General features: G+C 41.5%; 1 pseudogene; it reads right to left on the bottom strand.

Moving 5' to 3' along the window:
* Positions 1-3,351: 3,351 nt before the first annotated feature.
* Positions 3,352-5,680, bottom strand: LOC107791318 (pentatricopeptide repeat-containing protein At1g31790-like; annotated as a pseudogene).
* Positions 5,681-6,018: the final 338 nt, after the last annotated feature.

The following is a 6,018-nucleotide window of genomic DNA, read 5'->3' as shown; positions in this document are numbered from 1 at the left end:
AAACCTCCATCAATTTTCCTATTTGTTCCTTAAACATCCGTTTAGTAGGCGTTGATAAGTGGCACCAGCGTCTTTTAATCTGATTGGCATCATGTTATAGCAGTACGTGCCTTACTTGTTGATGAAGGAGGTTTTTTCCTGATTATCCGGGTCAATCCGTATTTGGTTGTACCTGGAATAGGCATCGAGAAAACTGAGGATCTCGTGGTCAGTCGTGGAACCGATCATGCGATCGATTTTGGGCAGAGGGAAGGAGTCCATAGGACACGCTTTATTCAAATCCTTATAATCTACACACATTCTTAATTTGTTCCCCTTTTTAGGGACTACCACTACGTTTGCTAACCAATCGGGGTATTTAACCTCCCGAATTGACCCTATTTTAAGGAGTTTAGATACCTCGTCCTTGATGAAAGCATGTTTCACCTTGGACTAGGGCCTCCTCTTCTTCTTGACCAGATGAACTTTCGGGTCCAGGCTTAGTTTGTGAGTGGTTATCTTGGGTGGGATCCCTGTCATATCAAGGTGAGACCAAGCAAAACATTCTATGTTAGCTATAATAAATTGAATGATTTTTTTCCTGAGTTCGGGGGTTAACCCCGTGCCCAGGTATACCTTCCGATCGTGCAGGTACTCGATCAATATGACCTGTTTCAGCTCTTCGCTCGAAGTCATCTGGGACTATAAAAGATCGGGGAACCCCGTAATCATCGTCCTCGTCAGTCCTCTACTTATCCGGTTGGGTCGCGACCCGTATCTGTGATTGCTATTTGGCCTCTTACCTTGCACCCGAGCTTGGTTCCTTTGACGTCGCGAGTGTTGATATTAAAATCACCTCTTCAATTGCAAACATCTCTTTTGCGGCCGGCTATTCTCCATAGATTGTCTTAATCCCTCTCGGCGTTGGGAAATTTATCACTTGGTGAAGAGCCGAAGGCACTGCCCTCATGTTGTGGATCCATGGCCTCCCGAACAAGGCGTTGTATCTCATGTCTCCTTCGATCACATAAAACATGGTCTCCTGGATGGTCCCGGCGGCGTTGACTAGTAATGTTATCTCCCCTTTTGTGGTTTCACATGCCATGTTGAACCCGTTCGGAACTCGGGCTGCAGGTACGATTTGATCTTGAAAATCGAGATGTTCTACGACTCTCGATCGGATCATGTTGGCCGAGCTACCTAGATCAATTAACACACGCATAACTCGAGATATATTTATGAGTACAGATATTACTAGTGTATCGTTGTGAGGCTGAACGATCCCTCCTGCGTCCTCGTCATTGAAAGACAAGGTTCTTTTTGGTATGTAATCTCGAGTTCGTTTTTCCCTTGTGATGGACACTTTGGTGCGCTTCAACATCGACCCTTTAGGGATATCAACTCCACCGATGATCATGTTAATGACATGTTGAGGTTCTTCCGGTTCGATCTGTTTGTTAGAATCCTTGTTTCTGAATAACAAGGCTACTTCATCTCTCAACTGTCGGCAATCCTCCGTTATGTGGCCATAAGTGCCATGATATTTGCACATCTGGTTGGGATCTCTTTGGGCTGGATCGAATTGTAAAGGTCGAGGCCATTTGGTATCTTTGATGCGTCTGATAGCTGACACGATGGCAGCCACATCAACATTAAAGTTATATTCCTATAACTGTGGTGCTTCTTTAGGTCCAATAGTCCTGTCGAAGCCGTTCTTACTCATGAGTCCTTCAGTGCTCTGACTTCGATCACTTCTCCTTTCATTTCTCATAGAACTTCCCCCGGACCCACTGCTTCTTCGATCTCCATTATACGGCTGGTACCGATCTCTCTTTAACCTCGGTTCACGGTCGATATCTCTCTTGATTCTATCGACAGTTCTGACAGGATAAAGGGACCCGGAAGGAGCCCCAAGTTGATCATCTTCGACTATGATCTTTGATTGATATCGGTTATGCACATCGGCCCAAGTAACAGCCGGGCACTCTATCAGATTCTGCTTCAACTATTGTGAAGCCACCGAGCTTCGAACATTGAGTCCTTAGGTTAAAGGTTGAATGGCCCAATCATCAGCGATCGACAGTAGGTCCATTCGTTCTATTTGAAATCGGGAAACGAATTCTCTGAGCATTTCATTGTCCTTCTGCCTTACTTTGAAAAGGTCCGACTTCATGGTCTCAATCTTGATAGCCCCTTCGTGTGCCTTCACGAAAGAGTCTGCAAGCATAGCAAAAGAGTCAATAGAATTAGGTGGTAAATTGTGATACCATGTCATAGCTCCCTTCGATAGGGTCTCTCCGAATTTCTTTAGCAAGACATATTCGATCTCATCATCATCCAAGTCATTCCCTTTGATGGCATATGTGTAGGAGGTAACATGATCGTTCGGGTCGGTCGTTCCATTATATTTAGGAATCTTGGGCATGCGAAACTTATTAGGGATCGGCTTGGGAGCTGCAATCATAAGAAAGGTTCTGCACGAACTTCTTGGAGTCCAGGACTTTCAATATCGGCGGCGCTCCTGGGATTTGATCGACCCTGGAATTGTAGGTTGCCACATTCTTGTCGTTTGCCTCGATCTTCTTCTCTCCCGACTCAATCCATTTTTGTCAGTTCCTCGAGCATCTTCATGATTACCGGATTAGTCCCTAATTCCTTCTCATTCGATCCCCTTGAGGCCGATTCCACTATGTGAACAACTTCCTAGGATGGCTCTGGCTCAATCCTACTTGGCGGGCGGCTCTTGTTCTGAAGTTGGGCTATCGCCATTTGTTGAGCCTATAACATTTCGAAGATCACCCACATGTTGATTCCATCATCCTCACCGTCGTGTATGCTTTGTGCGACCGATCGAACATCCCTGCGGACGCTACTCTCAGGATCAGTGGGCAGATTTGTGTTGATGGCCACATGCAAGCTCACATCGATGGGATCTGCAGCTGGGATTCCGTCGAGATCGACCGGGGGCACGTCGTTCCCTGGCGCTACATTGTCGTTTTCTTCATGGTGGACGAACTCATTGTCAACATGTAGGGGTACTGATTGGGAGTTTGACATTTTTATCCTGAAATCAGAGACAATTCAAAGAACATGTGTCAAATAGTGTGTGTTATGGAAATTTGTTTCAAATTACCACTATTATCCTTAGCCCCACGGTGGGTGCCAAACTGTTTACCCTCAAAATTGGATAACAACTGAATTTGTATGTGGATACATGGATTAAATTGACAGAAAGCGATAATTTAAATTGTAAGTAGAAATAAAGAATGATAAAGTAAATTCAAATCATACGAATCGAATAGTAAAAGCCTTGGGGAGTATAGCCACCCTTTAGTTGAGTGCACTTCGATCCGTATCAAGACACAGTTGAAATAGAACTTAAAGAGAAAATAACAGTATATTACTTCTGAGTGAATGTTACAATCTGTTTTACAAATAATCAGACCCCCTTTATATAGTAGGGGAATCCTACTTTAGGTACAATTCTATAAAAGGTAAAAAATTCATGATTTGCTAATTAGCCGGTTTCCCATTGATACGTGCCGAGATTCCCGTAGTGATACCCGACCGGTAACGGATATTTCGGCTTTCTGTTATCTGATCTGACAATGTTTCCTCAAGCTCATTCAGTGCCAGGGTCGATTCCGGGGTCATGGGCTCGATGTTTCTGACCTCGTGTCCTAGTTTGATGGAACCCGAGGTCGACCTTTAACTGTTCACATTTCGATCCCGATCTGTCATCCAATAGACGAGCCCGATTTCGACCGTATACATATATGCTAGCTCGACAACATGTCAAATGGGGTATCCCACAGTTTAGTGCTATAACTTCTCGTCATGTCTGCAAGATTGCTCCACAACTCTTCAGAACATTATTATATACATACATGTATGCAAGATTGTTGCACAAACTTCTTAGAGTAATACTATATACATACCCTCGTTGATCCTAGAAATGCAACTAACTCATCAAAGAAACTGGAGATATTTGCCAATGCATAGGTGTTGGCTGCATTACATTCCATGACAAATTCCTTGATCTTGCAAATCATCTTCATATATTCATATAAACTAAGAGATACTCCATATACAAGATTGTATAGCAGCTCGCCAGACCATTATTATATACATACCCTTGTTGATCCTTGAAATGAAACCAACTCATCAAGGAAATTAGAGACATTAGCCACTTCATTGGCTGCATTATATTCCGGAAAAATTCCTTGATCATGCAAATCATCTTCATATCTTCACGGTTAAGAGATACATTTAAGGTCAAGTATTCATTTTTTCAATATCACTACTCCCACAAACCAACAACACTTTTTTAATCAAAGATTCATGTGGTTGCAAACCAGCTTTTTTCATCTCATAGAGAACCTTTATGGCTTCAATGCCGAAACCATCGTGTATACATCCCATCAGCATTGCATTCCAGCAGGCAATATTACTCTTATCCTCTCCTGCATTAAAAACCCTCAGAGCGTCCCTTAGCAACCCATATTTTCCATACATGTCAATCAAGCTACACTGCACGTAACGATCCATATCAAGTCCTGCCTTGATAGAACTAGCATGAACCTGTTGACCACAACATCCAGCATCCCTCAACTTCCCGCAAGCTTTAACAACACTTGAAAATGTAAAACTATTTTTTTTAACTCCTTCTCTTAACATCTCCCTGAAAATTCTTATGGCCCCTTCAAACTGCTCCTCTTTACACAAATTGCCAATTCTAGCTGTCCAAACAACTGTATTACAATGTGGAACATGATCGAACACATTATCTGCGCTTTCTAGATAACCAAACTCTCCATAGAACTTAATCAAGAAACTACTCAAAGCCAAGCTTTCACAACTTCCCACCTTAATTAACCACCCGTGAATCTGTTTCCCAAGTTCTAAATTCATCATTTCCACACAAGCCTTAAGGACACAGACCAAAATCCCATCATCAATTAAATCACCGCATTTACATAATTTCCCAGTCTCACTCTGCATTGCGAAAAACAAACGCAAAGCTTCTTCACACTCATCATTTTCAATACAACCCGCAATTATGGCAGCCCAAGACTTAGAATTTCTGACGCGCATTTTATCAAACAGTTGACGCGCATGTTGAAAACAACCACAAGAAACAAGCATCAACAGCACACGGTTGAGTAGCGGCAAGCTAGGAATAACATCACTTTTACAAATATGGGTATAAAGTTCAACAGCTTTTAAAGGGTCACGTGATTCCGTGCATTCTTTGATAAGGGAAACGTATATGTCAACAGTTATGTTAAGGCCAAGACCGTCCATTAGCCTAAAAACATCAGAGATTGTGCATGTTGGCTTTGTAGTTCTCTTGGGTTCAGGTTTAATGGGTTGGTGTATTTTTTGGTGGGGTCTATGTAAAGGCAACTGAAATTAAAGGGGTGGGGGGTTGGAGATGGAGTGAGTAGTGACGGGTATCCATTTCTTGGAGTTTTTTGAAGAGGTATTGATATTAAAACAATGGTGGCTTTGGGTAGGATGATGTGATCTCCATTGGTTTTACAAGGACTGTTCAGTGGATTTCATAGTTGAAATCAGTTCAATGCAAATGTCTTCTTCCTCTGGGCGCCAGAATCAGTCTTGTACAATTTAATTTTAATACCCTACCCTTCTAAGCAATACAATGTCAAATATTTCTAAGGGGTCGTTGGTCGGAGAGATTGAAAAAAATAATCCCTAACATAAAATCTTGCATAAAATAATACTAGTGTTATATTTGGATAGAGGGATTAGAAAAAATAATTACTGCCTAACTTATGCATTATTTGGTTGGTTTGTATAAGAAAAAATAATTTCTTCATAATTTTATGCAACATTTGATAACTTGTTTGGTCAAGTTTCTAGGATATCAAAAGTACTTTTTTTTGTTTGTTTAAAATAATGCTTATTTTGGAGATTTGAGATTTATGGCCAAGTTTTTAAGGAAAAAAATAATTAGTATTTTTGAGTTGTAGCATAACCTTTAGAAGCTAAAAAGAGTAATTTTTTTCTGAAGCACTT

This window comes from Nicotiana tabacum, chromosome 14 (assembly GCF_000715075.1).
Source record: "Nicotiana tabacum cultivar K326 chromosome 14, ASM71507v2, whole genome shotgun sequence".
NCBI lineage: Eukaryota > Viridiplantae > Streptophyta > Magnoliopsida > Solanales > Solanaceae > Nicotiana > Nicotiana tabacum.
Note: the sequence above shows the minus strand (reverse complement) of the source record. Positions and strands in the feature narration are given on the sequence as shown.